Genomic DNA, 10,716 nt, shown 5'->3' with positions numbered 1-10,716 from the left:
CAATAAATGTGGCTTACAGAGTATAAATGAAATACGTAGACACTTCTGTCTGAGTTGTCAGGATTGAACAAACGACCGAGTAGAGGTTAAACAAATCTATTCAAATCGTACAATGAGACTTTAGAAGTTTAGTTTAAAAATAATAATGTTTGGTCGTTCGAGAACAAACTACCTTATCCAACGCAAGCGGATTTAAATAGTCAGATATAACCTTTTTTCTTGCCTATACTTTCGTCTTTGAGTTACACTACGCTCCGGGTACTATAAATACTGAATGTTTGGGGGCAGTCTACAGTTTTTCTTGAAAATCCCCAGGCCGACAACCACTGGTCTGCAAAACACCCTTAAAACAAGGCCTTCAGTCATAACCTGAAAATAGATTCAGACAATTTTCAGTGCAGCTCATCAACAGCTTGCATAAAAAGCACACAACAATACAGAAAATGCACTTTAAACTGATATCTGGGGTAAAATAGACCTTTTCGGAGGTCTCGGAACTTGACCGTAAAAATCCTATTTTCAGATAAACCCGGCAATCACTTTTATCTTTCCGGGTAACAAAACGCACACAGTGGACAACTTGCTTTGCACCATCACAGCAAATGCTTTCAAACTGAGCCAAACAAAATGGGTCATTACCGTTTACTTTTTTTGCACTGTTAACTTATTTAAACTCACCGTTGAAATCTGTCAAATGCCGGCTGCTTCAAGCAGGAAGTACATGTGTTTACTTCTCACTCAGAATGTTGTTGTTGTTGACTAAATTCCAGGTCACTTAGTTTTGAATTACTGAAAACAAGTGAAATTGCTCGAATATTGACCATTTGTACTTACATTTAAGCTCCTGGAGTCAAAAAACAATTTTGTTAAGGCCATATACCTTAAGTTCAGGAAATTGACCGGGGCCAATGCGCAAATATGGCTACAAAACTGTAGACTGCCTCCTTAAGATAGCAGTCCAAAGTTTTAAACCCATCTAAATTTGAATTATTTGTACTCTTCAGTCAATTCTGGATTAAACTGGGTGGTTTTCTTTGTAAAATAACTACAATGTACAATTTGAGACTATTTTCAGTGAGAATATCAACGGCGGCATTTTCACGCAACTTTATGATCATTCTTTCCGTATTCTACCCAAGTCTAAAAATCTCTCAATTTGCACAGATATGAAATGTAGATATAATCATATTGCCAAAACTGACTCATAATGAGTGTCAGCTTACATTCGGAGTCAAAAATTGCTCACCACACTGGTCAAAGTTAAAAAATAAAATGAATTTTGATGATTTTTCCCTTAAAATCAGTGTTTTTCACTCGCTTTTCATCAAAGTTTATGCACATTTAGGAGTTTAAATAGTATGAAAGGCACTAAATGTTGTACATATAGTTGAATTAAGACAGCTTAGCCTTTCTTGCATAAACAACTAAGCATATCGCACAAAGAAACAAAGACTGCAGCTCTAAAGCAGATGCGCGTACCGTGCAAAATAGGGTTTTCTTCAAAAATCAGGCTTACCTCCCCCTACTGAAATGTTAATATCTCTGCTCAAATTGCTCAGAATTGAATGGGAAAGCTGTTTTCTGGTGTTGCTGACTCTATTTTATCAAACAATGTCACCTTTGACTATGGGGTGTTAGGTGTGAAATTTGGGATTTTTACCTTAAGGGGGCAGTCTACAGTTTTTCTTGAAAATCCCCAGGCCGACAACCACTGGTCTGCAAAACACCCTCAAAACAAGGCCTTCGATCACAACCTGAAAATAGATTCAGACAATTTTCAGTGCAGCTCACCAACAGCTTGCATAAAAAGCACAAAACAATACAGAAAATGCACTTTAAACTGATATCTGGGGTAAAATAGACCTTTTCGGAGGTCTCGGAACTTGACCGTAAAAATCCTATTTTCAGATAAACCCGGCAATCACTTTTATCTTTCCGGGTAACAAAACGCACACAGTGGACAACTTGCTTTGCACCATCACAGCAAATGCTTTCAAACTGAGCCAAACAAAATGGGTCATTACCGTTTACTTTTTTTGCACTGTTAACTTATTTAAACCCACCGTTGAAATCTGTCAAATGCCGGCTGCTTCAAGCAGGAAGTACATGTGTTTACTTCTCACTCAGCGTGTTGTTGTTGTTGACTAAATTCCAGGTCACTTAGTTTCGAATTACTGAAAACAAGTGAAATTGCTAGAATATTGACCATTTATACTTACATTTAAGCTCCTGGAGTCAAAAAACAATTTTGTTTAGGCCATATACCTTAAGTTCAGGAAATTGACCGGGGCCAATGCGCAAATATGGCTACAAAACTGTACAAAACTGTAGACTGCCTCCTTTTGCTGAAAATCATTCTTTAGCTTTGAAATACGACGAGGTTTAAGACGCATTGCTGTGATTACTGTTGAAATAACACGTGGTCGGTCGGAGCATATGAAATTGAATTGCAATTGTATTCTTCATGCGCGTAAGGAAATATATAATAATGCTGTTTGTAAAAGCTGAATACAATTGTTTCTCATCTAGAGTAGATAAATTAATCGAAATTCTTTTTCATGTTTAAAACATTACCAGACATTGCAATTTATTTACCAATGATGTCAAGGTTGATATTCAAGTATACACCCATTAGAATAATTCGATTCTCCTTCATAGCATTAAATTAAAAGTATATGTTCTAATAAGTTAAGTAAAAAGAAATCGTTATAGGATTATTGTATTAACTTTAATATGTGATATTTGTTTGTGAACTACGTAATAATGACGTTACAGCAGTACACGTAAAAAGCACGTGTTTTGTAAGTTGTACTGTGGACTTGTTATTTACAATACGCAATGCGATACAGTTCATAGTATCTACATTTATTTTGTTTCACGTATGTTTGCTTTACAGGTGTTAAATGAGCATGTATTAGAATCTCCACTGTCTGTGTCACGTACCATGGAAATTTAAAGTGTGCCTATAGAAACATCTATTTAAATTGTTTATATTGGAAGAAAATTCGATTCTGCGATGTGTTACATATTTCGCCATGATCTTGAGTAAGACGACATGGGTAGACGGTGCTTATTTAGCAAAATGCACGATTTTCGCGAGGTTATCAGCGTTACTCTTATAGGTTCAATGTTCACGCATAAACATATGATGAAGGGCTTTTAAGCAATTGTCTAAACAGCGTCAGTGCAATTTACTTCGTTTCAATGAGTTTGTTCTTCTACATTTTATTCAGACCCTTATTTCTTATTTCAAGCTTTAATTTTTTATCATGCAATGGGTTTAATCGACGTTTTGATAAAAACACTTTTACATAACAAATTTGATTATAAACAAATGGATTGCTAATAACAAACAACTTAGACTGGGCAGGGTTACGTTCAATCATGTCTTCAATATTTGTAGTTTACACCACAGTTAAAACATTACTCAAAAATTAATATGCACTCTAGTTAGTGTGATATTATAACAGATATTGGATTATTTGTGTTATTGTACGTCTGATAAGATAAACTACTCAAGACAAGACATTGGAATACACTTCTTAAAATGAAGGCGTTCAAAACTACAACAACGAAAACAAAAACAAACATTTGCAACACGCATGCTGGCATGATCAGATTCAAATCTATGCAGTAAATAATGTCTTACACAAAACATGCACAATCCAATAAATCACTCAGATTTTGGAAGATTTTTATCAAAACAGTAATTATTATCATTTAGTAGTATTATCAGTATTATATTATTATAATTATGTAACATGTTTGTTTAATACGTATCAGTTGTTTATTAATGTATTCTATGTGACACTCTAACTCTCTGTCACACACATCGTATTACACGCGCTCGACCAATGTTGTTTTAAATGTAGAGGGCAACCTATGTTTTGAAGCTAAAACAATAGCCAATCATTTTAACAATTTTTTCACAACTGTTGCTTCAGTACTAGTTGATAAGCTTCCTACTGCTCCAAATCTATTTAATACAGCATCTAACATTTTTAAATCGTTTTACAAAGACAGAAATCCTGCTCACAATTCTTTTAAACTTCATACAGTTTCTGAAGATTTTGTTTACAAAGAGTCAAGCAAATTGAATTGTTCTAAAAGTACTGGGTTAGACGAAATCCGGCCAGATTTTTGAAAGATTCTGCTCCTTATATCAAAACTCATATTACATTTTTGATAAATAGCTCTATTGTTAACAATGTAGTTCCCACTGATTTAAAAAGTGCTAAGGTAAAACCACTGTTTAAGAAAGACAATAGGTCCGAGGTTTCTAATTATAGACCGGTTAGTATTTTGTCCATTGTTTCAAAAATATTAGAGAGAGCTGTATACAACCAGTTGGAATCCTTTTTAGTGAAGAACGGTCTGTTGTATGAGTATCAGAGTGGATTCAGGGGGAATCACTCCACTGACTCCTGTCTTATTCACCTGTCTGATCATATACGTGGACAAACCTCTAATGGCTTGTTTACTGGTATGATTATGTTAGATCTACAGAAGGCATTCGACACTGTAGATCATGACATTCTGTGTCGGAAGCTTCGTGCGATGGGAGTGGAGTCTGTGGAGTGGTTTCGCTCGTACCTAGCTGATAGGACGCAGTCTGTACATGTTAATGCCGCTAAATCGGATTTCAAATCAGTAGTGTGTGGTGTTCCCCAAGGGAGTATACTGGGTCCTCTTTTGTTCTTGACCTACGTTAATGATATGAAAACAAGTATATCATCTAACTGTAAATTAATACTCTATGCTGATGACAGTGCTATTTTGTATTCACATAAAGATCCAAGTACCATCAGTCAAGTTTTAGGCAAAGAACTCGAGTCCTGTAGTAAATGGTTAATTGACAATAAGCTATCCCTCCCCCTCCATCTAGGCAAAACAGAATGTATTCTTTTTGGTTCGAAACGTAAACTCACCAAGGTGGACAATTTTCATATACAATGTAATGATCATGTTATAAAATCTCAGATGTATGTAAAATATCTTGGTTCTATTCTAGATGCTGATTTGTCCGGTACTTCTATTGTAAATAATATCGTCAAGAAGGTTAACTCTAGACTTAAATTTTTATATAGACAACGTGATTTTTTAAATAAAAGTCTTAGAAAAAGCTTATGTAATTCTTTAATACAATGTCATTTAGATTATGTATCCTCTTCGTGGTATTGTGGACTCACGAAACAGCTTAAGCACAAGTTACAAATAGTCCAAAATAAAATGGTTCGTTTTATTAACAATTCCCATTGTAGGACATCACTTGTTGTATCGCATTTTGAAGAACTTGGTTTATTGAACGTTGAACAAAGATGCAAGCAACTTCGGCTTAACCACATCCATAAGATTTTCTACAATAAATGTCCAAGCTATATGAAAGACAATTTTGTCAAATGTACAGATGTCCATCAGTATGGGAATAGATCCCGATTTAATTTTTATGTACCTCAAGTTGATGGCTTTACTAGTTCTTCATTTTACTACAATGGTATTACGGATTGGAATGCATTACCCGATAATATAAAGTCCATCGAATCGCAATTTACTTTTAAGAAACTTGTTAAGACACATCTATTAAATGATATGAAGGTAGACGAGAATTCCATGTATTTTTACTTTTAGATTTGTTTTATTTTTATGTAATTCATTATTTTTATGTTTTTTATTCGTGTAAGTGTATTATCATGTCAACTTTTGAAAGATTCACTTCATTCGTAGAAGAAATCATGTGTAGGATCATGTCGATTATATATTAAGAACTGAAAAAAACAATATATTTATAGTCACGTATAAGATCTGTTCGACTAAATCCAGGGACCCCGTTGGAAATAAGCTTTTTCATGTTTACATGTCTAAGCTTTACGGGTTATCCTGTGTATACATCATGTCGTAATCTTATTTGGATCTGTGATAAATGGCACCATTCATGTAATGCATGTTTCTGAATATGATAATGCAATCTATATGTTACTTATTGCCTTGATTGCATTGAATTGTAAATTGCTTGACATGTATGCACAAATAAAACAAACAAAAGACCGAGCGCGCGCAATGGGTGGTTGTTTATTAAAATGAGCTATGTAAGCTTAATTAAAAAAATGAAATAAAAAAAATCTATGCAAACAATTAGATCTATTTGAATTTCTTAAAGTAAATTGTTGTTCATGTTTTACCGTGCACTTATGAAGTACACATGCATTTTAAAATGGACATACTATTTTTCATATACGCCGTGCTTATACCGGAGAAAATATATGCCAAAGATGTATGCGTCTCATAAGAGGGTGGCGAAAGATGTGATGTTTCATATGGGATGTTAAACATGATTGCTGTCTGATCGTCAACAGCAGGGTGTATACATTTTAAGTAAAATACTTCGCTTCTCCGCGGCAGTTTTATTTATTGTATATTGAGGAGGCTCCATGGCTCTACGTTGACATACTAAGTAACCTATCGGGCATATACTTTGGACTTTCACTTTGGAAATTCACCTACGCTCACATCATTACGCATAAATGTTCAATTCTGTAAATTGCTTATAATAACAGAACACAAATCCTATTTATGAGATCAAATCTGTTAATTTTTAAACTTTGGAAGCATTTTGCAACGATCATTCATTCTGAAATGTTAACCTGTCTTTTAGTCCGCTAAAATAATTACTAGAAGTATCTTTAAAAAAAATATACGGCGTTGATGTTGTAATGTTTGCGACCATTGAAAGGATATGGAATGAAGCGACCATGTATTTTAATGAAGGTAGTGAGTGATAATAAAATACTATATTTTAATGGATTAACAAATAAAAATGAAGAACAAGAATAGGTGAAATCGTATGTTTTATTGTTAATAAGTATTGTAATGACTAGGTTTTTAATAATTGAACGAGTAATACATTAGTTTCAATAGGAAAAGAAAACATATTCGCCACTGAAATACCATGAACATAATGTTGGAATGAAATAAAAGATAATGTGTAATAATGTGTACATATGTTAGTAGAATGTAAACATAAAAGACTCAATATTGCAAGCATCATAGTGATATTAATTTTTGGCAGAAAAAAACAGAACTTTACACAAAAAATTAACAAAAAAAGTACAAAGAAACATATTTACACTAATAAACGCAAATATGGATTATAATAAATCAAAGACAGATATATTTCCAACACCTATATATTTCCTTAGAATCGCGGGCTACCGCCCCCAAACCCCCGCTTTGTCGATAGTGGTAAACAACTGCGTATCGGTAAAGTGCAATCTAGCCTGTTTTTGTAGTGTTTAGTGTGGCCGCTACGGCATGTAAACAATAGATTCTTTTAATTGTAGAGACATGTGATTAATGCTATACTGGTTCGTAAACTAAGGAGAAACGTTTTGATGTAATGTTTAGAGGATGTTTTGTATCATGACAGTTTTTAATTTATTGTAATTTACATGTAATTTAAAATAAATTCATATTTCAGTTCATACGATATGCATCCAATGTTTTAGTCTGGAAACCAGACTACCAATGTTTACGGTGATTTTTGTATTATTAGCTAATGCACAATTCGGGTGTATTCATTTCGGACCTATCATGGTGAAGGTCATCTAAGGTCAAAAGTGACTTTAAACAGCTACGCCGAAAAAAAGACATGGCTGTCTTTAACGAGCAACGGTGTTCTTTGCCTATGGACCCAGTTATGCCAACGACACAGTCTGTGTTCTCCCACTGCTGTGTCTTATGGTAGAGGTTTTTGTATATTTGACCGGAATATTTAATTTGAGGCTAAAATTGCTCTTGCACAACTCTAAAAAACCAGTAACAATCTTGTATGTAAACCCCTGTGAATTGATGAGAATGGTTTCAAATAAGGTGCGAGTACATGTAGTTTTAAAATGAAGCAATCTGCAATTAAATGGTCGATATTTAAATTACTTCAAAAAATATAATAGTGATACAAGTGAGTAACATTAGGAGTGGTAATAATAACGACGATGCTATATGATTATGATTGACGATGGTTTTACAATGATGGTGTTAAGTGATGATGACTAGTGATGATACAGATACATATTAGGTTGTTTATGTCATGATGAGGATTTGTCATTTATCTTTTGATGATCATGTTGATAGGTAATGATGGTGTCAGATGATGATTAACAGTGATGATTATGGAGATTGAGATTATTATTACTATTGGTGATGACTAGATTAGGTTAAGATATCTCTAAATGATTGATGACAATAACTTGTTATGAATATAAATGACTGATGATAACTGGTTATGAATTAGATCATGGACTGGTGATAATAACGGTGGCTTAGGATTACGATTACTTTGAATGTTGATGATGATGGAAATGATGATGTCAATGATGACAAGGACGCCTGTTGATGATGAAAAATGAGGATATGATAGTTGATGATAACCAAGTCTGTGATCCCAGTTCGATCGCATCTTGTGCTGTATTGTGGTGTTTGGCAATTGGTCAATTTTCTTAAATAAAGGATACTGGTCAAAAATAAGGATTTATCTTCTGTTTTTGGAGTTCCTCAATTTTATGTTTAATGCAATTATGATGGCATCTTATACGGGCCGATGATGATTACTGTCGAGATCTATTGATGATTTGTAATGATGATGACACTGATAATGATGATGATTATGATAACGATGATGATGATAAGGGTGACATTATAATGACTGATAATACTCCTTATAATTGACTATCATAGTTATTGATGTTGATTTTTTGATGAAGATCGATGTTGACTGATGTTGATTGTCATTTGTCTAAAATGGTTAAAAATGACCAATGGCTGGTGTAAAACAAAGAGGATTGTGATGATGATTATTATTCAATGATGTTGTTCTGGATAAGGTTGTTAGTTGTAATCCATTGTTGTTTCGTAACCGGAGCCAGGAGAAACTACATGTATTAACGTTTAAACGTTTATTTTGTTTGAAGGTCAACAAGCATTCTAATCGACGAATGACCACGAATAAAGGATAGAGGGGTAACTATTATTGTACAATTTTGCATGTAAAGCTATTTTTCAAATTTATCGAAACTGATCTGTCAAGTAAGTGTACAAGATAATGATGGGAAAGGTAAGTTTAAACGTATTTTTTTTGGCTCGATTTCATCGAAGGCCTGGGGTTTGTAAAGGCGCTCTCAAGGCCGTTTCCTGGGCCTGGAGCAGGTGCTTGGTGTCTTTGGGGGAGATCAGGGGAACGCTCCCTTGGTGAGGATCGAACCCTCCCGGTCGCTGGGCGGTCACCATATCCATTAAACCACGGCGACCTGTAAAGGACCTGGGAAAGGTTCATGAATAAAATAATGATGACAAGAATTATAATTTGTATATAAATATAACTGTTTATTGTAATAAAACACTTAAATATGATTTGTTTTAAATTATAAAGAAATGGATCTTCCAAAAACTTATGATGAAGCTCGGTAATCACCGTTGGCGTTTAAATACCAGTTAGCATGGTTCTTGGTAGAGATTCCCGTGTCGAGTCTCTACCGGAACTGTGACGTAATTCCCGAAGAACCGGGAAATATAATGTTCCTTTAAAGGGTACAAATAATGGTGGGCATTGTATAAGAATAAAGATAATAATGATAATGATTGTTGTGTATTTATTAGAAAAATAGTGCTTATTGTCTAAAAGCACCAACGTGCAAAATATATTCCAAAATTATAAAGAAATCGACCTGCCATAATAATTATCAGTATGGTTCTTGGAAGGTTATAAAGATAATGATTCCGACGCCTGTCACTATATAATAAACCCAGAGTGATAAAGATTATAATGTTGACATATTTTACATCAGAGCACGTGCACAGTTTACAAAATTATAAAGAAATCGACCTACCATAATCGGCGTATGGTGAAACGCACGGCGGTCAACTTCGGCTAAGTAATTCTCAGTATGGTTCTTGGTAGAGAAACCGTTGCCGGGTCTCTACCTGAACTGGGACTTAATCCCGGAAGAACTTTATAAAGATAATGTTTCATTTACAAAATATAAAGAGATAAGGAATAATGTGGATAAGGATAATGTTGAATTTATTGTATAAAGCGCTCAAGCTCAGAGCATGTCTAGTTTTTCAAAATTATAAAGATACCGATCTGCCAAATGGCTTATGGTTAAAAGCACGGCGATCACCTTTGGCTTTGAATAAATCCATAGTTATGGTTCTTGGTAGAGAAACCGATGCCGGTCTCTACCGGAACTGGGACTTAATCCCGGAAGAACCTTATAAAGATAATGCTTCATTTACAAAATATAAGGAGATAAGGAATAATGTGGATAAGGATAATGTTGAATTTATTGTATAAAGCGCTCAAGCTCAGAGCATGTCTAGTTTTTCAAAATTATAAAGATACCGATCTGCCAAATGGCTTATGGTTAAAAGCACGGCGATCACGTTTGGCTTAAAATAAATCCATTTTTATTGTTCTTGGTAGAGAAACCGGTGCCAGATCTCTACCGGAACTGGGACTTAATCCCGGAAGAACCTTATAAAGATAATGATTTCCTTTGCCTGGCACTATATAATAAAGCCAGAGTCATAAAGATGAAGATTTTAATGTTGATATGATCCACCTCAGAGCACGTGCATAGTTTTAAATCAATCCATATTTATGGTTCTTGGTCTCTACCGGAACTGGGACTTAATCCCAGAAGAACCTTATAAAGGTAATGATTA

General features: G+C 34.4%; 1 long non-coding RNA gene across 1 annotated transcript; it reads right to left on the bottom strand.

Annotated features, from left to right (window-relative positions):
* Window positions 1-214: 214 nt before the first annotated feature.
* Window positions 215-2,195, bottom strand: LOC127873233 (uncharacterized). Its single transcript, XR_008046065.1, has 3 exons — window positions 2,064-2,195; window positions 1,661-1,754; window positions 215-369 (listed from the first exon to the last, which is right to left on the bottom strand). It is a non-coding gene; the product is annotated as an uncharacterized LOC127873233 (long non-coding RNA).
* Window positions 2,196-10,716: the final 8,521 nt, after the last annotated feature.

Source organism: Dreissena polymorpha, chromosome 3 (assembly GCF_020536995.1).
Source record: "Dreissena polymorpha isolate Duluth1 chromosome 3, UMN_Dpol_1.0, whole genome shotgun sequence".
NCBI classification, from domain to species: Eukaryota; Metazoa; Mollusca; class Bivalvia; order Myida; family Dreissenidae; genus Dreissena; species Dreissena polymorpha.
This window is presented reverse-complemented; position numbering and strand designations above follow the sequence as displayed.